The 24,843-nt window shown below is 39.7% G+C and overlaps 1 long non-coding RNA gene across 1 annotated transcript in view; it reads left to right on the top strand.

Moving 5' to 3' along the window:
* Window positions 1–918: 918 nt before the first annotated feature.
* Window positions 919–24,843, top strand: part of LOC139600815 (uncharacterized) — a 54,409-nt gene continuing 30,484 nt past the window's right edge. The window contains exon 1 of the long non-coding RNA XR_011682678.1: window positions 919–997. This is a non-coding gene — a long non-coding RNA (uncharacterized lncRNA). The remainder of the gene's footprint in view (window positions 998–24,843) is intronic.

Genomic DNA, 24,843 nt, shown 5'->3' with positions numbered 1-24,843 from the left:
TATTCAGGAGAGGTGTTAAAAAGGAACAGCTGAGTTAGGAGTAGATTAATTAATGCTCCCTCATTTCCAAGTCTAGTCTTAGGTGGAATGATGATTATTTGCTTATCTTGCATCCATCACGAACAGACCTTACCCTGCTGCCTCCCCTTCTTCCTCTAAGGAAGAGCCTTAAATGCAACTTCCAGTAGCAGAAACTGTCCAGGAATCTGAATGCAATCCTCTTGGCATTTTATACAATCTTCTGCCCACCATTCTGCAAAATCCAGGAGTACATTTCCGATACTTCCCAAGCTGTGATCTGTTCCTGAATATGCATTTTGCATTAACACTTACTATTTACAGTGGGGTCCCTCTCTGGCATCAAAAAACACAGGTAACCTCCCCACAGGAAATCAGAGCATTAAGATGGTCACAGAAAGAGAGAGTGACTAAGGGGACATTGTGTTTGATGAAATGCCTCCACAGCAGTCTCATCTCTTTGGATGGGGGACAGATTGTATAGCAACCTACCCTAAGCACTATAGGGTGCAACCAGCGTGGTGGGTGAGGACTCAAAATCCCTGTGAGCAGAGAAGTTCCTGGTTAGGATCACATACTCATGGCCCAGAAAAAGTGTTGATGCACTGGGCAAAGAAATTTAGGCATTCATGATTATTTTTTAAGCATGGTATCTCCTTGATCTGTGTTTCCTATCTGTTTTTTTATAAAAGTAATTTTGATTTACATATAAGAAACAGGCAACTCAGTCCTACTCAGCTACTTTCAGGATGAGGCATGTTTTCAACAGACTTTTGACAATACAAGGGGTTACTACTATTAGATTACTAGTAGTTTCACTTATGTGCTAAACAAAGGAAAAATTCCCTCAAATACGTATTTCTAAACATTTACTTCTGCTTTCTTTCCTGTTTATGATAGGATGAAGATATGGCTGGTCCAACTTTGTATTGGGAATCTGAGGTGCTCCTTATTGTTACTGCTTTCATGAATCCTTTAGGTAAGATTCCTAAATGCATGGTCCTCCAGCTGGCTATATTAAATGTGGTGTTAGAAGATATTTTCTTGTCTTTGTTTTCTAAAAGAGAAATTCTAATGGGGTCTGTCACTCTGTAAGGATGACTACAGCAAGGACTTTCTTCTGAACATATTCTGATTTGGGTAATTTCATTCTCTCACCAAAATTCTGCGGAAATTTTAGGTCCTCTACCCTTCCCAAATAGCATTTCTCTTCCCAATTATCATTCAGCTCTACCTCAGCAGCATCAACAAATCAAAAGCTTTAGTTGTACAGCCTAAGAGAACTCCTAATTCTCTGGACATTTCTGCAACTAAATATTGAAAATTATTTACTTTATAATTTGTGTTTCAAAGCACATGATTATTTTTTAACTTTTGCCCTTTTTTTCATGACATACTCCTTTTAGTTTAGTGTGAATTCTGGATTTATTTTCAGGTTGTCAATAATGTATCCATCAAGATGTATGTTTAACATTGCTCAGTTTCCTGTTAGTGTTTACCCTGCAGTAATCTTCAGCAATAGAACAGTGAAAGGTTCTGTTTATCATTTGGAGCTCATTTATTATTAATCTAAGATTTGACAGACTCCAAGAGTCTATTGCTGTTTCTTGTGGCACAGAAGTGATCTAGAGGAACTGATAGATTTTTCATGTTTGATAGAAAGAATAATATGCATTTTTCCTAGTGTATTGATGTGTTTCCAAATAAGCTACCTGTTCAAGAGGATAATTGTTCTGATCCTTTATGCTACTTTGTTTTAAAAATGTATTATCCCAAGATCAATTGAAATTGTATTCCAAATTTTAAAAGGACAGGGAAATACAATAAAAAACACACAATAAAATTTTACTGGCATAAAGTTACTTAACAAAATTGTTGTAAAATAAACAAGAGAGCATTAAATCTATTTTTCATCATCTCTAACTCTGAGGGTACTAAGTCACATAAAAATGCAGTACTTTTGGTGCATTTATGAATTCCCATATTTTTCTTGCATCAGAATTAATATTGAGAAGGTTATACTTCTAACATTTATCCAGAGTCTTTCTTTCAAAAGTAAGTTGAGTTCCTAAATTTGAGTCCAGTTACTCTCAGGGAATTTAAAACAAATGAAAATGCCTACTAACAACTGATAACATTCAGCTGCTACTGGGAGTGGGTATTTCAGATCTGGAGTGCTACCAGGTACAATTACTTTATCTACACTGGTTGTTTCAGACTTCTGTTATCCTCCTGCAGTTGCAATTTGAATGTGTCTTATTCGTGCAAATAATACCATTTACCAATCATTCCTGAATATGTTTTGATTCTTTTTGAGTTTAATCAAAGATCCTTCACTTTCCTTTTTAAAATATACTTGTATTTAGATTTATTTGACTTTTGGAGGTAGCAGTGTCTGAAATGAAATAGCAATGTCAGCTATGAAATATTTTTTTTAATATTTAGTGGCTGCTATCTGGCAATATACATGGAATGAAAGTCTATAATTTTACAGATTGCAAGGAAAATCAAAGTAGTAAATTTAGATCAATTCATGGTGTACATTCTTGGAAGTGGTTTTAGCATTTAGTAGGCTTTAAATTGATGTAAAGCAACTACTAAAACAAAGCTGAAGGTTTATCTAACTTCTTTTCATAGTTAAACATGGTAGCAGTACTCTGGAAAGTGTGTATCCACATGACATTTTGTTAATCAGTTTTATATTGAAACTCCTGTGGAATTGCTAGTTCTGATTTAAGAATATTGCAAAAATCAAAAGATGCCTGAGAAACTGAGTAGACAGAGATTTAGTAGAGACCCAGTAGACAACTGAGACTCTTGGAGACAACAGAAGTCTGACGATAATTACTATGCCAATAGGAATCCTCTAATTCAGATTTCTTCCCTGTGCATACCAGCTAAACTAAAACCTGACGAGTACAAAAGTGATCAGACAAATAATTCCTGTGGGTGAAAAATACACAGGATGGTTTGTGTCTACCTTCTGTGATTGGGGCAGGAAGAGTTCCCTGTTCATTCTCCCCTACTGATGGACAACTGCAAAAGCACAAACTCTTGTTCTTCACCAAGGACCAGCAAGCTGTGAAAGTTGTACTTCTCTATCATAAGGTATAACCCAGTGGAAGAAGTAGGGGAATTAGATCATAGTTCAAGGATTCTTGCAGAAATCAGTAGAAAGGCCCAAGAACACAGAAGGGAAAACAGCTCTTTAAACCTTTCTGAAACTTTCTCATACAGTCACAGGCAGGTGGGCAGGTGGACAGGCAGGAACATATAGGAATGTGCCCCCCCAGTCCCCATAGCTGTGCAGCTATGTGCATGCACACACAACTTTGATCCTGTTCTAAGTCCAGCCTGGAATTTGAAATGGGATAACCATCTTGCACTGTGGGAAGAGTCTCTCCATTTGGTTGCTGCCAACAGTGGCAGGAGAGAGGAGGAGAATGACACTGGCATTTGAAGGCAGCACAGTGCATCCCAATAATTTTGCAATCCTAACAATGCTAGTCTGTCTCCACAACAAAATTTGATTATGGGGGGGCCCAAGTTTTCCCTGTGAATGATTACAGTTTCTTAACCTGCAAATAAAGCAGTGAAGAAAACAAAACATTAAAGGTCTGATTGATTTTGTGGATAAGTTTTGAGTAGTGAACATATACAAATAGCACGTTACTCTGCTGTGACAAGGAATTGGTTTTCATGTGCCTTGTTATCACTTTGAACATTAAATTAAGTCCCTGGGCTGGAAACAGTTAAGCAAGTGTTGTGTCCAGAGTAGAATGGTTTGGCACACTTTTAGATTCTTCAGGGAATCTCATCTGAATTCCTCCATCAACTGGGGAGGCAATAGGTCTACTGCAGGACAAACCATGTCTTCCCTCTTCTTTTGGTTGTCCTGGATGCTGAATTTCAATCTGGGACCAAAGACATCCTGTCTTTACTGCCACTGTTTGACACTCATGTGGGCATCAGCAGTCAAATTATGATCTAATGTTTGAAAACAAGTCCTGCCTTGATAATCAAGTGTGTCAGAAGAAATCCATGACCACTGTGAAATGGGATTTAATGGGATCCATCTGAGAACATTGGTAGGTAGGAAGATACCACTTGTAGATGGTAAATTATGAATGACTTATCTAAGCTATGTATGCTCTAACACTATTAGGTCAAATCATTCCAACAGATTCACATCATGTCTTGTAAGGAATTTGACACTTTACTCTCTGTAAATCACAATGTTAGTAGTAAACAAGTAAATAGTTACTGAGTCTTTTTTATGCTGTCTACTTCTACTGTAGAACATGATGATTTGACAGCATATTTTTTTTCTCCTGGAACAGCAAGAGTGCAGTTTGATGTGTGCTCTGATGTGTGTTGATTTACAGCTGTGGCATGGATCAGTTTAGCCTGGCCTGAAAATAGGCTAGTTGACTTCCTATTGCATGTATACACTGAGACTTCACAGTAATTAAATCACTAAAGTTATTAAATATAGGTTACTTATTCGAAATAAAACATGAGACTGAATGGCATGTGTAGTAGTGAAACAATTCAGTAAATACACATCTGTGCTCCTAATTTTTGCAGTCTTTATAAATCCACCATCTGACCCTTCCAGGAAATGCTTGTGTAATGTGGAGATCAATACCTTGTTGGTAGGAAATTACCCTTCTGTTAGTCTGGGAGATCAGTGTATTCAGAATACAGGGTGTAGGGCTCACTCTTTGTGTTTCATGCCCAAATTACTGTATTTTTTCTGGGATAGTCAGTTGTTTCTGTTTTGCTTTTGTTTGGCATGCACCTTAAACAGAACACCCAAAACTACAAGTAATAATAAGTAATAATGGTTTGGGTTCCTGTCTGCATTGTTTTCTTCTCTGTCTGCTAAGAAACCAAAGGATAAAAATTGAACTTTGTAGATTGTGAATCTGCAAGTGTCTTGTAGGAAAACAAATAGGAATCTCCTAAAAAATGTCAGTAATAGACATCTTTGATACATTTTACACAGTGAAAACTGTGAAATACCAGAATATGTTTGTGTAGGGAAGACAACCAGCAGCAAGGGATAACAGCACTGGTGTTATTAGTGCATTGCTGGATTTAGCTAGGAGATTTAGGCTGCAGGGGTCTGCCCTTGTCTGATATGCAATACAGAGTAAAGCTTTATCCTTTTTGTGCTTCTGCTTGCCCATCTTTAAAAACAAACAAAGCTGCTGACTTCCTTGGTGGGGAGAGAAAAAAAATGATTGAGAGAGAGGGATTTTCATTCCTCAGAGGTGCATACTTATAGTCCTCACTCTGATGCATAAAAGAGTATTATAGACCTTTAAAGGGAGGGCAGAAAGTATTTTTTGACTATTTATGTCAAGATGAGAGCTAGCTTATGAATCAAAATTGTAGAGTAAGAATGCAAGGTAGGATGCTCTTTGCTTGACATATGGTCACAACAGACAGTTTATCAGAAGGGACTTGATCTGAACGTCTAAATCTTCCCCTGGTTTCAAAAATATCCAACAATAAGAAGATGAAGAGGAAGAACTAGTAGCTACAAGTCAAAACCTCAGAAGCTGAAATGAGAAATAGCATGCACATTTAAAGTGAATGTGGATAGCTTTTGGGGAGATATGCTTATGCTAAACTCAAATTATTGCACTCAGAATGGGTGTAATTGAATGAAAATCTTTGGTCTCTGGTAGAAAGATGCTCTAATGGTTTCTCTGGCTTTGACATGGGCAGCTATGGCAACAAATCACTCCAGCAGTAAGACTCTTTCCCTTCATTAAATGAAGCAGCTGCTATTGAAGGATCTGCCACTGTTGTCTTCCCCTGAAAATCTCTGACACAGACATTTAGCTCCAGAAGCAAGGCAGGTTGCCAGGTGTTGAGCTGAATCAATGGCCTCTTTCTTGCTGCAGGGGAAGGAGGCTGGAATCAGCTGATGGAAAAAAGACTTTCCATATGTCAGTAATCAAGGGCAGAGTTGAGGTTATTTGTACATCTTCTTTACAAGTCCAAGTTTTCAGTGTTTTAAAATACTACTGATATGTTCTGCTTCCTCAACATTTTTAAACAAAACAAAAACAAGACCATGCTTTCTCTTCTGGGATGTTTTTTTTCATTTGTTTGGTTTTTGGTTTTTTCTTTTGTTTTTTACAAAATTCACAATAATTCTTTAGTTTCAGATTTTTTAGTGTGCAGATAGCATAAAATATTGACAACACACAGTGGATAAAAAGACTTTCAGTGCAAAACAGTTACACATATATCAGTCATGCCACGTTTTCCAAGTTCTGTTAATGAGATATATTGCATTAGCTACAATAACATTTCCCGCAAACATATATAAAAAAGTCATGCACTTGGATTTCTGCATGTATTATTGCATCTGTTTGTAGGTGAAAGACATCCTACAACAAAGCCAAACACATCAAAAATTTGTGCCAAGATCCATAGATTTTACCTCACTGCTGGGAATGTGATCAGTTCTGCAGGAGCTTCAAATGCGTTTAAATGGAGATTGAGATTCAGAACTGGGCAAACAATCTTCTGTTACAATTGCTACATTATTTTGTGATGTTTCCACACTTTTGCTGATCGTTTCCTACTTTCATAGCGTTGGAGTTAGCAGCCCTTTGAGATAAATTGTGTTGCTGAGGTCTGTGTGCTATTGTTTCAGAGCACTTGTCAGTGCAGGAATCACGACTGCTGCAGTTGGCATTCTGCTCACATCCTCAGGCTCTGCCTTGCACCACAAAGGCTTTGTAGAGCCATCTTTGTGCTCGAGGAAAGCTGGGTACCTGGAACACATTTTGCAGCAAGGGATAAAACTGCAGAGTCACCAAATCACAGAGCATAAAGGGCCCTGCCTGCAGCAGCACGAGTGTCTCAGTCGAGGTACCTAAGTATCCATGTGGACGTAATGAATGCAAATGAATTAACTGTGCATAATTGTATGCTTACTAACACAGAGGGAAGAAAGTTGAAATTTTATTTTTCATGCTGAACCATATATATCTGCAATCCAAAGGCACAAGGCTTGGACTCTCGTTTCTCCTAGAAAATAGGTAATTTAAAAAAAATATATGTTTTAAAAATCTTATCATTGTTCAAACTATAATGAGTCAGATCTTATTTTCAGAATATTTTGACTCATTGTATTGGGTCTGGCTGGGATGGAATCAGTTTTCCCCACAGCAACCCTCACAGTGCTGTGCTTTACTGCTTTATATCTGGAGCTGGAGAGTCACTGGCAACACTCCCTCATGCTGGCTGAGCACTGCTCCCACAGCACCAATGCTGTCTCTGCAACATTCCCTCCCTCACCAGTAGGCTGAGGGTGAGAAAGATACACCCAGTGTGTGAGGGGACAGAGCCAGGAGAGCTGACTCAAACAGACCTAAGGGATATTCCATATATGACACGTGCTCAGCAATAAAAGTTAACAGAAAGGAAGAGAGAGTGGGCATCCACTACAGGCCCTGTTCCTCTGAGACAGCTGGACATCACGTACTGATGGGAAGAGGAGATAAAATCTTCTGTTTTCTTTCTCTTTAGTGTGTGGTCTTTGCTTTTGCTTTATTGAACGCTCTTTGTCTTGGTCCATGACCTTTTCCCAGTTTATTTTCTTCCCCCCCGCTGCCATCCTGCTGAGGAGCAGGGTGACAGTGCAGCTTGGTGGGCAGGTGGTGTCCAGCCTACCACACTCACTGACAATTTACATTGTGAATAATGGATACCAAACAAGCCTGATGTCACAAATTACAGGGTCATCCACAGCTGGCAAGGAATTTTGTGTCAGCTGTTTGCTGTCACTACAGAAACACAGAAGCCAAACTGCACAGGAAAATGATGAATCAGTGTTCTGTTACAAACAGTGCTTTTCCCCAGCTGAACACAGGGCTCTGAATCCCTGGGCCTGAGAGCACAATTGGAAGCATTAATTACAAGCATGGGGCAGAAAGTTTCATCTTCATTTGAATTTTGCCTCAGGGTAACAGGGCAATATCAAACCCTTGTCCCTGGCTTCTGGGCATCTTTAATTACCTTTCTGCAAGTTTCTAACCACCCTGTCTCCCTCTCTGTCACCATGGCAACATCCCTGCTGTCAGCATCCTGAACTTTCCCTCTATGTTGCAGTCACTTGGAAACCCATAGTTTAAACAATATGGAAATAATACAGACATATAGAAGGGCAAATGCAGGAAGGGAATTCATTTTCTCCCATCCTCTGGCAGCTCCTGGAAGGCAGGTGACCATGGGGAATCCAGGAGTGTCCATAGGGACTGTTTGTGTATGAAAAACTGAATGCTTGGCTTGGTTGTCTTCCTGGATGAAAAAACCTTTTCTCTATGACTTGTAAAATCCATCAGGTTTCTAGTCAAATGTTGCATGGGGTAAGAGTGAGAAAACCAGACAATGGAAGAGGGGGAGGCAGTAAAGAGGAGCAGAGTGCAGTGCATGTCTAGCAGCTGCTAGCTGAGAGCTGCCTGGAGCGCTGGGGCTGCCAGCTCCCTGCTGCTGCTGCTGCTGCAGGTCACTCTCTGCTCTGCCTCACAGAACACGCTGGCCCTGTGCTGCTGTGCCATTCTGACTGCTCAGCTGGCCACAACACACACTGGGCTTCTCAATTCTCCGTGGGTTAATGGCATTCCTCAAAGCCAGCTTCCTGTGTGCATAATTGCAGTTACACTGCAGAATTTACACTGTGGTTCTATGGACCCCTTAGGAACAGATGTGGTAAGTGTGAGACTCATCTGTTGCTGCTCCTATTCAAAACCCCCCAAAGCAGAAGCTGCTCTCAAGTGTCACCTTGCTCTGTCACCCAGAGCGTTTCTCTGTCCCCTCTCCTTGCCAGCTGGGTATGACGTATGTCTGTGCTCGTAATGGACCTGGCACAGGATGTAATTTGTCTGCAGAGCACTCTGGAAAGTAAACCAACAGATTTATGGGTATTCAGCTGACCATTAAAGAGCACACTAAATCTTACAGAAGATGACCTTAGGAAGAAGTGGGGAGTAAACAGACTATTGACCCATTGCCAGTCATGCTCATTACTCTCTACAACAGGGATTCTCCCTGTCTTCCAGCTAGAGATGAAGGCCATCTGGGCTCAAGGAAGGTTTACAGACTGATGCAAAGAAAGATTTAGGTAAATAGAAATCTAGATGTAGAGCCCAATATTGACTTTTTTTTTTTTTTTTTTTGGCATGCGTTGTGTATTTTGAGGTGCAGGAAAAGTTTGTTTTGAAGAAGATGTGAAGGAGTAATCTTGTTCTCTCAGGTGTTAAGGTCTTTGGCCTGCCAAAGATAATTTCTTTTGTTAAAATAGAGGGAAGTTTAGGGGCAGAAACAAAGATTTAATTTTGAAGGGACAATGCTGCATGGTTTTGCTAGGCTGAAAGCAGAGATACAAGAAGTCTTTCATCAGACAGCTGTAGAAAAAGAGCAAATAATCACCCCTCAACAGCTGGAACTATAGTCCTGAACTAAGTACTGAGCCTTAAAAAAAATTCATAAGGATCATCTCGTGCACAATGAATACAGCATGAAATTATCAAGGTTCCCATCTGATTCTGCCTCTAGTAGGTTTCTGCTTAGTGATTCCAGATCTGTCATTTGCAAGAGTTGTTCCTCTGTTTATCTCTCTACTTCCTGGCAGCAAATTAGTACACAAATAAGCACAAATATACACAAAAACAAACAATCATCTCTTTTAGGCAAATCTAAGGAAAGCACTCAGAGAAAAATATGCCACTTAATGTTTATTTTTATAGTTGTGTACATTATACCATTGAAGACAATTAAACCCATGTAAATAATAATTTCTGCATACTCATGCTTTTTTTTTAATATGTGAGGTGGCACTCCCAATACCTGCCTTTCTTGTACCCAGTAATGCATTTATTATTAATTCAGGGTTTTAGTAAGCTGGCTGAAGGTGAACAAAGAGCACCTGTGGAAGGGGCTGCTGTTGAGTTATCAGGGTCTTTTACAGGATAACTAGAACAAAAGGCTGAGATTCCTCCTGCTGATGGCTGGGGACTGAAGCCATGGCTCTGTACACCCGTGGACTTTGTGTCTGCTTACCAAATTTGGAACCTGAACCAAATTCTGCAAAGTTCTTTTGCAGGATCTGAAGGAATAACCTGCTTTGAACTCTAAACCTAAGTATTAAAAAAAAAAAAAAAGAAAGTAGCTACTCTTCTATATTTAGGTACTTGAACAAGTGACCTGATTTCTAAAGCACTGAAGTTAAACACTGAATTAAAGTTTTTGCTGATATCTGTGGGAGCTGTTAAGTGTAAAAACTTCAGAAAATCAGGTCATTCATTTTGCAATTCTGATTTGGAGAAAGAATCTAATTCTCTGCTCCTAATTTTTGAAATCTGAGTGTGTAGTCTAAACTCAGGTCTGATGTGGAAAGCTGAAAGAAGCCCCAGCAACACTACCTTCGCTGTCTTTTAAGAGAAAGAGACCTTTAAATGTAATTTAAGTGTTGTGATGATAGGAGTTTGGATTATGTGTTGGCTGAGTTTAAGAAATGCAGGACATCTCACAGTCAGCACCTTTCTCTGCCTATCCAAGGTAGAGATCTTAGGATTTGACATTCCCTTTCTTTTGGGGTCTTCTCTTGTGTTTCCCATCTCCAGTGTTACTTTACACAAGGCAAAAGCAGAGAGGAGATCTTGTAGGCCAGTGAAGCCCTGTGAGAAGTTAACTTATTTCAGGCAACCCAAACCCCCAGCCAATATCAGCATCGTGGCCATGTGTGTCACTGCCCCATCAGGGACAAACCCCACTGTCAGGGCTTGCTGGTCCATCTGTCTGTCCTGCCCTAGCTCAGGGCTGTGGCTTCAGTCCCAAATCTGCCTTGTTTCTCCTGCCTGCTGGTGTTACCCCACTGCAGCTCAGACTCCCCCCAGAACAGCAGCACTCAGACTTGCTGCCCTGCAGCCTCAGGCACTGAACAGGGGAGCAGAGGGTCCATGTCCTGGTCCCACCAGTGCTAGGTGTCATCTCTGATGGGAATGACCAGTGTGTCCTTAATTGGAAGGGATGGAAAATATAGACAGGTAAGAAAAGAAAGAGTGAGATTCCTATAAAAAAATGAATCTCTGCTTTTCATCGCGTTTAATTTAGTACTTTTGTACTCCTCTATGTAAAAAACTGTAAAGAACTATTTGGAACAGAAAGAGTTACTGCAGCTTAGCAAGTTAGGTCTACTTATGTGCAACTGTCAAGGCAAATGTAATGGTGGTTTAAAACTAATGTATTTTACTTAACAAGTACCATGCTCAAGGTTCAATTACCAAGGTGCATCCCATGAACTTAGACAACAATTTAGTCCATTTTTCTTCTTAGTGCTCAATATCAGTACATTCTCTGCCTGCTCATCTGTTGCTGATACATGACAGGTTAAGCCAAGAAACTTCCCTAATTAATAATGTGTGTTACAAGAGCTTGTACTATCACAGAGCAGGAATTCAGATGTATCAACCCATCCTCTGTGGATTAATGCAGCCAGGGGACGTTAACAGACACCCACTGGAGGGCTGTGTGTGCATGCAGACACAGATTACTGATTTCCTGTCTTCATCAGTTAATATGAACTTGACAATATTGATGAAACTTATTAACTTTCTCACCTCTTTTAGTGTCTTATTTATTTGGGCTGTAAGTGCTTTGGCCCATGGAAAGTCTCTTGTCTTCAATTAATACTGTTTGCACTGGCCTCAGCCGCATCTTTAGATTATGTTTCCACATGACATTATAAAGCAATGATTACCAGTGACTGATGGGATGACTCCAATGTAAGGAGCTGCATAAAACTGTGTGTGCTGCCAGACAGAAAGTGGGTAAGGCCTTGCCAAGAGTGCACCTGGACCGCACTTGGGACTTATGATGGTTCTGCTTTATGGATTTACAGGAATTTAATCAGGGCATGAGAAATGTCATCCTAGAAATCTCAATTAATCCTTCTGCTTGGTCTCCACTGAGACACCTCCAGTTATTGCAAGGGTGCAGGGCAGTCTCCAGTGGGAGAGAAGCTGCCATTCTTCAGCTTCAATGGATGTTCAAAACAGCTGAAATGAGAAAGTGCCATATAGAAATCTGCTTTGAGGTCTTCCTTGGTTATCAGTAAAGGAACTTCTCTACTGTGAGCACTGTAATTCTTCATCATTTATATGTGCTGCTGCATCTAATAAACATTGTAGTAGTGGCATTAGCTTGTCTGTCATCTTTATTTTCTCCATATCACACTGCTATCCCAGTGCAAGCAAACTACTTCATCCTTACTGATGGTGCACTGGTCAACTTCCAGTACAAATATATTGAACAGTGAAATCAAGATAATCAAAATGGACACTATTAGCATCTCCAGTACTTTAAGTATGTGCTTGTTAAAATTGACAAAACCATATTGCAACATGCAGTCTGATAACATTTGAAGAACTGAGGCTTGGAGAGCTGACTCTTCCCTTGTCCCTTGGGAGGTGACCAGCAGATGCAAACACTGTGAGTCCTGGATCCAAATGCATTTGTTCGTGACAGGCTGGTGTGGTTGCCCATCCTTTCCAAGATGGGTATTATATAATTTGCTCTGCATACTGAAACACAGTGACCTAGTAAAAGGTGCATATAATTTAAGTATTCAATAGAATAGATGCTCTAGCCAGTACATTATATATGCTAGAATTACATAGGCTAGGTGATTGACATGTATGAAATTAATCTCTATAAGCAGGAAAAAAAGTAAGAAAAAGTTTTGTCTTATCGATAAACTGAATAGAGTGTGTTCTCTAGGATATGATATCCGAGGGCAAGTACCACAGCAGAATTTATATCCACATGACCAAAATTACTGGAAATTGCTAGGAAAAATCTATCTTGACTGTCTCATTTCTGTCTACTTTTAGATGTATTTTTTCCACTAATTGATAGACACCCTTTGCTATTTGTTACTATTCTTTCCTGAGAGTAACTGTAGCTAAATCCTTCTTTGAAGATATGAAGGGATTTTCTACATACTTTTCTTACACAAAGAACAGTCAAAAAGCCCCTCTTCTGACATCAAGAAACCTACATTTTCATAAACTATAATAATTATGTTTCTCTTATTTTTAAGTACAATTGTTCTTCCTTCCACCCATTTTTTTAGTATCAAAAGGAATGACATGAATAGTCAGCCTTGTAAAAAGGTCAGTACTGTCATTGTTATGTATTTATCAAATCTTTGAAATTAAATGTGTCTTTGTACCTGGCTCAGGAGTAAGATTGTGTAATGGTTTTGGAATTTCATTCCAGTGGAGACTGATAACTGAATTTTTTCATAATTATTTTGCCTTGTAAATGACTTTCAGTTTTATGGCTGATGGACAAGGATGTTAAAAAATGTTATACAAAAGGTGTGTTAAATGGATTAGTCTGCTTTCAACAAAGAAAACATTTCTGAGGGGAAGTATTCTGAGGTTCCTAGAATAATTTTAGACCACAATTTGTAAACAACAACAAACTCCATTTATATTTCCAATACTAGAAGTGCTATTATTCTTTGTCCTAGGCAAATCAGTTGTTTGACAGCTGCATTGTCCTTCCCAGGTTGATTTGTCCCTTACTGCATTTCAGTGGGTTTTTTTTCCCCTCAGTAACAAATTATAGAATTTCAATAAGAGGAAAAATAACTTTGCATTGGAGAGATGCTTTTTGGTAGTGGAATCAGTCTTAGAAATAAAAGTTGGAAGAATTAGTTTATTAGTTTTAATAGTCAAGAGATTCTAAGTGGCAACTTCCCTGCATGATCTTTTCAGTTTTCAGTGAGGGATTTAAATGTTTCGTTTAATGACAGAATTATTTTGGTTTGATATAGTAGAGGAAATGTATTTGAATTTCTGTATAGAGGCTTTGCCCCAGAGGTACCGGTTGCCCTTGATGCGCTGCAGCTGTGATGTCCTTAATTGGGCTGCAGCTGTGACCAAGGAAGTAACCGGGATAAAAGGGGGTGGGTTAGCCAGTCAGGGAGAGCCTTGGAGGAGCTCTGACCTGAGAGAGAGCAGCCTGCAGAAGAAGGAGTCTGTGCTGTGAAGATCTGCAGCTCTGAGAATACACTGAGGAGGTATGGACTCTAGAAATCTGATAATGAGAACAGTAGTATGGGACTTTAGAAATAGAACAACAACAACGGTTGGTGACCCCAATGTGATAGTTAGCAGAAGATGAGACAGACAAGAACTGTGGCAGCCAAGAGCTGTGGTGATATTTGGTAGAAGATAAGGCAGCCAAGAGCTGTGGTGATATTTGGTAGAAGATGTGGCAGCCAAGAGCTGTGAGAGAACATAGCCTTTGGGTCAAGGAGCTGTGAAAGAGTATGGCCTTTGAGCAAGGAGCTATGTGCGTTGTACATGGCCTGTGAGTCATGGGGAAATATGTGCATTGTACTTGAACATCTGTACAACTGTTAACATGTAAAAGAAAAGGGGGACATATAGTAGAGGAAATGTATTTAAATATCTCTATAGAGGCTTTGCCCCGGAGGTACTGGTTGTCCTTGATGGGCTGCAGCTGTGATGTCCTTAATTGGGCTGCAGCTGTAACCAATGAAGATGACTGGGATAAAAGGGGGTGGGTCAGCCAGTCAGGGAGAGCCTTGGAGGAGCCCTGAACTGAGAGAGAACAGCGTGCAGAAGGAGTCTGTGCTGTGAAGATCTGCAGCCATGAGATTACACCGAGGAGGTATGGACATTAGAAATCTGATAACAAGAACAGTAGTATGGGACTTTAGAAATAGAACAACAACAGTTTGATATTTGGCAAGATATTGAGTTCTGTGGGACATACATTGAACATGTTCTACTGCTCTGGAATTCCTACTTGGAGTCAACATAGTTCCCAGATCTTAGTGGAAGAACAGGAAATCAAAGTTATTTCAATTTCTGGTTTTAGTAGCTGTTTTCAGTCTGAAAAAAGTGGGTATGTCTTATTTCATACCTTAAATTGTTTTTAACCAATATATATAATGCAGAAATATATACTTATGTACATATACCAACACATTTATATAATATGCTACCTCTAGGTCATCCATGTTCCTACAGACAGGAGGATGAGAGCTTAATGATTAAAAAAATTGTTATTCACAGAAAAGGCCCCATCAAATGCCTCAGTCATTCACAAATTAATAATGAATTCAGATACTAGTGTCCACATAGGAAAGAAGAGAGAAAAAAACCCTCCAAATCTTTAGATTTTAAAATACCTTGGTTTAAAATAAAGAGATACTTTTTAAAGACCAGGTAGGTTTAAATACAAGTGCAATGAAATGTTTAATTTCTATTCTAATAAATATTCCAGTCTGCCTAACCTTAAACTTAAAAAAAGTATTCGCCAGTAAAGGGAAAGTTTTCTTTTCTAGAAACTCAAACATGACTTTTTTTTTCTTGGACTGTCAGTGAGACAGAATCAGAGTACTTTTAAAATATTAACTATAGAGCTAGAATGATATAAATGGAATTTATTAATGTATATGAATGTGTTGTTACTTATTAATGTAGATGAATGTATAACTAATATTTCTGATAATTTATTAAAATTTTATTTAAAACATTCCATTAGTAGAATAAAAAATATTTTCTTTTTTTTTTTTTTTGCAGAACATATTTTTCAAGAAATGTAAGTGAACTTTAGTTTGATCAGTGAAGGCTGAAGGAAGCTTCTAACCTTTTCTAACCTTTGCTGATCTGATGCTGTTTGTGCTCGGGGGCTGGAGCAGAGGAGGAGCCAGGCTGGAGGTGGCTCTGCCCTCCAGGTGCAGCCTTGCCCTGCCTGGCTCTGCTGTGGCACACACACAGCTGGGGCTGCTCTGCCCTGCCTGGCTCTGCTGTGGCACACACACAGCTGGGGCTGCTCTGCCCTGCCTGGCTCTGCTGTGGCACACACACAGCTGGGGCTGCTCTGCCCTGCCTGGCTCTGCTGTGGCACACACACAGCTGGGGCTGCTCTGCCCTGCCTGGCTCTGCTGTGGCACACACACAGCTGGGGCTGCTCTGCCCTGCCTGGCTCTGCTGTGGCACACACACAGCTGGGGCTGCTCTGCCGCTGCTTTCTGCTTGGCTTCCTTCCCTTTTGATGCCTGGATTCGCTTTTGCTCCCAGAGAAATCTATCTGCAGGCAGGGCTAGAGCATTTTGGTGGAGAAGATAATCTTTCTTTTATGATACATCCTTTTTGATCTTTTCTCAGGCACGAAGCTGAGTGGACATTAAATCACATCCTTTTGATGTGGCAAGAATAGAGCAGTCTGGTCTCAGTCACATTCCTACCATTCTGACCACTCTTGAATTTCTCTCACTTGGAAACAGAAAAGAATGTTTCCAATGACCTGAGTTAAACTTTTCACACCTGATTATAAACTTATTAATGATTTGCAAATTCTCAGTCATCTTTTTCGGGGCTAATGTTGCTCTTTGCTGTTTTAATCTTGCAATGTAGACAACCACACTGAAATCTCATAAAGCAGACCCCGGAACGGCTTGTATGACCTTTCCTCTTAGATAAGGACAGCACAAATGTGGTGGATACTACTGCATGGTAGCTGTGTTGTGTGTTGCTTAATGAAACTAGATCCAAATACTGAAAAAATATCTTCAAGAACTGAAAGGACTCCACCTATTAGATTTAGAACACCTCCAGTTTGCATTCTGGGCTAGATAATTCAATAAATGAGTACATAGTTCAAGTCACAGTTTCAAGAAAAATGTTTAAAATATTTCTTAGAGCTCAGATTTAGAAAAATAGTGTCAAGACAAAAAAATATTGTATCTTGGGATAGAAGTATATGTTGCCAAATTACCCAATAAATTTTAATTTGGACCCTTAATTTGCATTCATTCCTGATCTAAATATCTGTCATTCCTCCACTTTCAGCAGTGCATTTCCAAAAGTTCAATTCTGGTATTTTTTGGAAGCCTTGTTATTTTCTCTTCATTTTCTTGAGTTTCACTGGGACTTCTAAATCACAGAATCAAGAATTAATACTGGATGTGAAGCCTCCCTTGCAGGAATATGAATTTTTCTAGAATGTAAACAGAAATTTCTCTCAAAGGGCTATCACTGGAATAAAAGTGAAAATTAAAAACACAGGGACCTTGAAGTCCACAGAAAAGGGAGTGAGACAATAAGAAGCAGGAAAAGAAAAGGATCCTTAACCATTCACCTGGAAATTGCAGAGGAGATCGTTTCTGTGCTGCGATGCATTTCAGCTACATCCACAACTATTTTAGCAGTCAAGGTGGAGTTGTGTTAAGTTTGCCCCATGCCCTGTTCAGAGCTTCTCAAAATACTTGTTTTTGTGGTGTTTGGGTTTTTTTTTCATTTTTTAAATAATGTTTCCAGCACTTGATTTATATGAAAATGTTATCTTCCAACTCTGAGTTCTTACCAGGACACTGTTTGCTTTTTAAGAACTGTGCATGTGTTTTTTCTCACTTGGTTTTGATGAGTTAGGAGCATGCATGGGAAAGAGACATGAACTTGACAAGAAAGCAAAACTATGAGTTTGGGAAAGGAAATGTTTTGTTTCAACAGCTATTTTACTACTTCAAAAATATCATTGAACTTACACATGTAAATAATGGAGACGTTTTGCACACATGTATGCAATTATTTAAAGATTTATTGGCTTATCAGGGAAAGCTTTCCTGCAGCTGGAAATGCTTCAGTGAGCTGAGTAAGTGTGGAGTGATGGGGACTGTTTCCAGAACTGTGGTATCCCAGAGGTGGCCAGACAACAGAGCAGAGTAAGGAAGGTCTGCTTTCAGGAAGGTCTGGAACATGGAACATTTAAGGACATCTGTAGAAGGCTAAATCATTGCCTTGTCATTACACAGGAGGCAGCTGAGAAAGAAGAATGCCTTCTTTTTCCTTCTGGTGGGGAACAAGTCACTGAGCCTTTTTTCACCATTTCTGTTTTAACCAAGGCAAATGCATTCATCCCTGTTGAATGCAGGACTCTGGCAGGAGAGCAGCAGCTCTGCACTGCAAGAAGGAGCCCCGTTCACAGGAGGAAGAAGCCTCCTTACAGGGCTCTGTGCTGTGTGCACCTGTAGCTACTTGAGGGTCAGAAGTCTCATCTAAGAAGATGCAAAAAGAGGGAAGGATGGATCAATAGCCCGAGGCAGCCACTTCTCTTCACAGCTAAAGAAACAGTCAAAATCAATGGCTAAGATGCAATGCCTTTCAGTTGGCTAAAATTAAGGGAGGTGAATCCCAGTCAACTCCTACTGTCCATGTGCAAATGTGCAAGGATGCTGGGGTATTTTTCCATGCAGCTGCACCAGGCCCTTTTTGGTTGCTGTTTGTTTAATTGGTTGTTGGATGTTTTTAAGTGTGTGCATTCCAAGCAAAGCTGAGTGGAAGGAAATGGCAGGAAGTAATGTTGTGTAAAGAACCCAGTAGGAAATGATGCTGAGAAGATGTGTAATACGTACTTGGTTATTAATGAATGATGTAGGAGAATGGTGCTCACCAGACCTCTTTTCACAGTGGTCATGTTTGGTCATTGCTGGAGGCTGAGAAGAAAAGTCTGGGATTCCTTTTAAAACAGTCAGTGCATGAGGTTTTTAACAAGAGCTGGAGAACAGAATAAAAGGAGTAAATTACAGCAAAACAGCGAGTGGATATGGAATATTACAGCAGGCTAATGATGATTATGTGCCCCATGTGGGGATTCAGACAAGGGATGTGACAGGTTAGATCTCCAGTGATCTATTCAGTGGGTCAATGTCTAGAGAATATGACAGCACCTATGTAATTCTGAGAGATGAAAAGGTGAAAGAAAATGAAAGCAAATGCTTTTATGAGATGAAAAAAACTCCCTCACAATTAAACAAAAAACTTATATTTGTTAGTGTAATTTATTTTTCCACTTATTTATACCTGATTGCTATGTTAAAAGTTAAGCAGTTTTTACTACTTGTAATTTTGGTTCTTTTATGAAATACACATATTAATGGAGTAATATGCCCCTTTATCTTGTGAATTCCTGGGAAATTAAGAACATGAATTGAAATCTAAAAATAAGGCAATGACTGATTACTTTCTTTTGATTATCTGGTGATTAATTTATCAATATATAATATAAGAGAAATTTGAATTTTTCATTATATTTTAATTTTTAAATTATTTTTTCATTTTTTATTTTTTGTTTTCATTTTTTTATCCTACTTCTTATCCTGGGTACAGTCACCATCACATACATGCCCTGAATTTGAGAATAAAAAAATCTAACTTGCCGAGTGCTAGTGGAAGTGCCTCATGTACTGATGTAGTGAGGAGGATCAGCTGGGAGATTGTGGTCATGGGAGGGAATGATCTGGGCAGGGATGTAGCCTTTTCCTGACCTTCATCATGCTGCTGCAAAATAATTCCACTGGGCTGTCACTTTGCTCCCTCTCATCACCCCACTGCTGGCTTTTCTTTTTATATCACATTAAAGGTGAAGCACTTCACTTCACCTTCGAGGCCCTTCAAAGCTGCACCTTCCCTACAGATCACCTATAGTTCACCGAAAGTGTAATCTCCTAGCCCTGATAGGTCACTGGTGCCAGCCAGCTTCAGCCTGCACTTGTTAGCATTTCAAAGGAGCACTCTTGTGTCTTCTCTCACTGCCTGCAGGAGCTCTCTGCACACCTCAGTGGAGCTGCCTCATTACCCTCTACCACACAGCATGGAAAGCTCTCCATGGGCAGAGTGCTTGTGACAGGAGAGTCCCTCTTGGCTGTGCTGCCCACCCTCTGTCCCATCACTCCCATCTCCTCCCTGCTGGTTGTCTCTTCTCTTGTGTTGTCAGACTTTTGTCCTTTTTACCCCTCTGACCCTGTACAGAGCTAAACAAATAAAGCCCTTGTTGATGACTCCTGGGCACTCTTGCAATAGTAGCTTGTAAGAATAGAAATGTGACTGAATTTAGTTAAGTCTTGGTGGTAGAAATTCATTACAGAATTTGTCAGACACATGCTTTGTTCAATAAGATGTATTTCTGTCCTACTAACTTCAAAAGGAGAGGGTGTATATTTATTTTTAAATCTGTGGTTAAGTATCTGGATGAATCATGCTGTTAAATAAGCTGTAATTTTGGTGTCATCAGCCCCTGCTTATGCAGGTCCTCATTGTCACTCTGGCTCTGAGCTGCTTGCAGACACTTCACAGGGAATGCCGTGGCCCCAGTGGCAATTAACCACACAACAGGAAAGGTGGGGAAGGCTCTGTTCTAGGGCTGGTGCTTGGCAAGGAGATCATGTCTTCAATTCAGGGTTAATTACAAATAACCTCTGTGGTTGCATAGCTGCATCCATCCATGTGGGAGTAGAATTGAAAGGAATTGGAAAGTGATATATGGAGATCAAAGGGAGGCTGGAGGCCTGGAAAATGAAAATTATCTAGCACCTCTTAATGTGCTTAAGCAACCTGTCATGTTATAGAACAAGAACATAAGCTTGTCTTCTGACAGACTGGTGTGACCTTTGTGATTTACCCCATGTACCCAATGCAGGATAGGAAAAAATGTGTTCTATATAGCAGGGCAAGGCAAAAGAGAGCATTATTAATTGCTTTGAATGTGTGGAATAATATACTTTGTGATATATATAAAATGCAGCAGCTGAGTGTGTTCTGCAGAGATGTAAATAGACAGTAATTGTACTCTATAAATTTCTGTCTTATTTATGGAAAGCTGATTGTATTTTGGATTTTATTGCTGTTCAGGATGTTAACTGTGCACTCTGCTCATGTGAGGTTCCTATTTTGGATCCTGCAAAGTATGGGCTTTAATAAAGCAGCAAACCAAAATCTAAAGAAAACAAAATGAACAATATGGAATGAATGCACTCTTCAGAAATGCTTAAATGTAGGCTGGACTGAAATCTTCTGTACCTCTTGGCACCATTGTAGAAAGTCAGGATATGATGTGAGCTTGTGAGATTAATTAGTCTGAAGCTGCTAGGGACTCTTTGCACATCTCTCAGTTTTGCCCTTTAGGCCATGTGACACATAATTCCACCTTGAGAGCAAGCCCCTGCTGTTCCCTCCTGCCTTGCTGACTGCTCTGCCCCTCTCCAGGCAATATCCAGCTCCAGAGGAGCAGCTGGTCACCTCCAGTGTGCTCAGTGCCGTGGGACACTGTGACAACACTGCAGAGCTCCCATCTCTTCCAGGTATTGTTTTTCACTCACATTTTTTAACCAATGCGCAGCCTTTCCAGCCTTGTCAGAAAGCTCTTAAGGATATAAAAGAAAATTATCTTTTATAAAATAGTTCATAAAACAAGAACTTTAATTTCTGCAAGTTTCTAGAACAACTGCTTTAGAACACTATTTGTTTATCTAAGCTTTTTAAAATACAGTTTAGAAGGAGTTTTGAGGATCATGGGTTTGTTTGTACCGTGATAAATGAAACATTTTTAAGACCACATTGGAGAAATACTGTATTTCTAACTTAAAGTGAGAAATAAACAGGGGTTACCTTTAAATAAAGGAGAAGCAAGACTATTTGTGATTCCCCAGTTATTTCACAGTTATCTTCCTAGATAAAAGGTACCTATTTTAAAGTGATATATAGTGGCAAAAATGTACAAGAATGAAAAATATAAAGGGCACATTAAAAGTGATGTCTTAGTTACTAACTGTGACAAATTTTCTAGTAAATTAGGAAATCAAAGGTTTTAAGCTGAGTCAATTTTTATCCAGTAGAAAGACTGATGGATGCAAATCCTCACCCAGGAAACCAGGACATTTGCATTTTTGCAAGTCACCTGCAGTGATTCTTAGCAGAACTTTCTGTGTTAGAATGTTTGCAAAAGATTGCCTTTGGAGGTCATTCCACATCTGAAATAGTGGCATTAGTAGAAGGAAGTGAAATTGATGCTGTGTACATATAAAGGCAATCCTTACAGGCCAACACATGGCCAAGGAAGATCCAGCATTAGTTAGTCTGTAGGTTCAACAGATGTCCAGACTCTGAGGGGACTACCAGGCTCAACTGGCTCTACCCAGCTTCTCATAGCCCTGTCTGTGTGCCCTGTTTCAGCACAGATCCAGACACCAAATCTTTGTATTTTAGGTTAGCCTATGTCTAATCCTTGTTCCTTTCATGGAGGTTGGACCTACATTGTAAGTTTGCCACCAACCCTGTGTCTGTCTCCACCTCCAACAGTTCTGAGAGGGAATTCCTGTATGGACCCTCATCACCAGGTTAATCACCTTGCCTTGTCTGGGACTGTTAACAAAACCTCTCCCGACCACTGTGACCTCTGTCCCAGGCAGATCCTGTGTGACTCTGCTGGGAAGGGCCCAGCTGCCAGCTTCAAACCTGTGTGTACTTTAATGGTACATCTCTTCTGAGCTTGGCAAGCCTTCTTCTGTGTGAGTCATACCCTGGATGTGCATGCTTGTGTGCTCCTGGAGGATAAACAAAAATTTCATGCTCTGACCTGAAAAGCTGTATGAAAAGCCAAAGTTTCTTCTGCAATATGAGGTATGCTGTATAGCATTGCAATGGGACAGCTGTTTGTAAATTTTAGGGGCATTGTCCCCAGCGCAAGATAGAGCTGCCTTTTCATCCTAAGCTATGTCAAGGGAGAGAGAGAGAAGAAGACAGATGGCTAAAATAGATTTCTGCTCTTTAATGCTTTCTGAAGGATCTTTCCTCTTGTCAGTGTGTACAGGACCTCAGGAGAGATGGTGGCTTAACTAAGGATTTCCTTTACACAGGCTGCTCCCTGTGTGAAGGAAACACACCATGTAAGACCTGAGGTAGAATGTTTCAGCCCCATGTTTTGAATTCCAGTACAGTAATGGCAGAGCTTTCAGTTCTTTCAAACTGGAGTTTGTGTCTGTAAGTAGAATCACACAGAATCACAATATCATTGAGGTTTAAAGGGACCTCTGAAGGTTGACTGGTACAGCCCTTCTTCTCAAGCAGGCTGTCCAGAACCATGTCCAAATGGCTTTTGAATATCTCCAAGGATGGAAACTCCACAACTTTTCTGGGCAACCAGTACCAGTGCTTGGTCACCCTTACTGTAAAAAAGTGTTTCCTGATCTTGACAGGGAATGTCCCATGTTTCAGTGTGTGCTCATTGCCTCTGATCCTGTCACTGGGTACCACTGAGAAGAGCCTAGGTCTGTCCTCTTTGCCTCCTTTATTCAGGTATTTATAGGCATTAATGAATTCACTTCTGCTTTCCAAACAGCTCCACCTCTCTCAACCTCTCCTTACAGAATGAAGAGATGCTCCAGTTACTTAATGAGGTTTGTGGCCCTTTGCTGGACTCTTCAGTTCATGCCTCTCATGTACTGAGCAATGCAGAAGTAGTAGCTACAATCTCTGCAACATAAAACGTGTTCTATGGAGGTGTTGACTTTGGCTATAGCATGAGGCAGGATGGAATGGCTGATTCAAAGAAAATGCTCTTTGAAATCTGAAATTATTTCAGCCCATCCAGGGTCTTGACCACCTTCAGCATATACAGGAGCAAAAACCCATTGGCTTTCATACCTCAATGTCTCTCGATGAGTTAAGATATTAAAGTAAATAGTCATGGCTGACATGGTCAAAAGCACTTTGGAGTATTTTCAGAACTTTTGGATCATTTGAAAACATTCACTGTTTGACATTCAGAATGGATCTTTACTAGAATGTCATGAGAGATTTCAGTCACACCAGCAGCTTCCATGGAGAAAATTTCCTGATGTGTCACTGTGAGATCACTGTCACATGTACCAAACTGAACAGCCAAAATCTACTTGTAAGCATATTAAAGCACATAGGTAACCATATACTTTCACAAAGTAATGTGGTTAGGTTTGCAGTGAAATTTTTATACAGACAATTTAGTGATGACATTTGTGATAGCTAAAATTAGATTTTAGTTCTAAATTTGTTAGAATATCTATTTAGGAAAAGCAGGGAAAAAAGGAAGATCAGTAACAATATTCAGAACAAAATGCACTGAATAGAGGAGTATTCAGCAATACATTTCATTAAGTAATTTTGTGCATGCACCAGAAAGTAGAAGGTACAAGAAAAACTGCAAGAACACCACAGACTTAAAGGAAAACAAAACCAAACCAAGATAAATCAAGGTGGAAAATATGATTGCATTGTGGCCTCTGGACTTCAATTTCATCTTCTGGTAGGATTACATATTGATGAAAACACAGGTATTTGTCCACTGAAAATGAGCTAATGGCTCATTCAGACATCATCTGCAGTGCTGCTGGGAGTCACAGCAGAGTGGCAACTCTGCTGACCACCAAGTCATATTAAAGGGTTGCAGAATGCTGCAGCACTGAATGTTTCTTATTGGGTGTTAATATGTCTCACTGAAGTCATGGTGCCATATATTGAATCAATCTGTGTCTTATATAAATAAATGCAGTAATTTCATTTTGCATGGCAATTACTTTTTATGTTAATTTCCTTTGGGAGCCATCAAAATTATGTTTTGACAAAGCTAACAGCCTTAGATAGCCAAAGCATCACTGCTCATGAGAAGTGGGTGGTGTCTATTCATCTTTCATCTCTTGTCAAAAGATGAAGCAATTTGAAAGGCGATATAAGAGTTAAGAAATTTTAAAAATAGGGATATCTAGCTAATGGAGTTTTTGTGAATGACAGAAACAAAGCAAGTTATCAGTTTGGCTTAACCTTTGTAATCTCAGTTACTAATACATTGAAGAAAAAATTTTTTGAGTGTGTGCAGTAAGCAGTGAGTACAAAGGACTACTTCAAATGCTGGATATGGTGAACTTTGCATATATTTCTAGAAAGCAGA

This window comes from Agelaius tricolor, unplaced genomic scaffold (assembly GCF_023055355.1).
Source record: "Agelaius tricolor isolate 1412-34295 unplaced genomic scaffold, bAgeTri1.0.p SCAF_2, whole genome shotgun sequence".
NCBI lineage: Eukaryota > Metazoa > Chordata > Aves > Passeriformes > Icteridae > Agelaius > Agelaius tricolor.
Note: the sequence above shows the minus strand (reverse complement) of the source record. Positions and strands in the feature narration are given on the sequence as shown.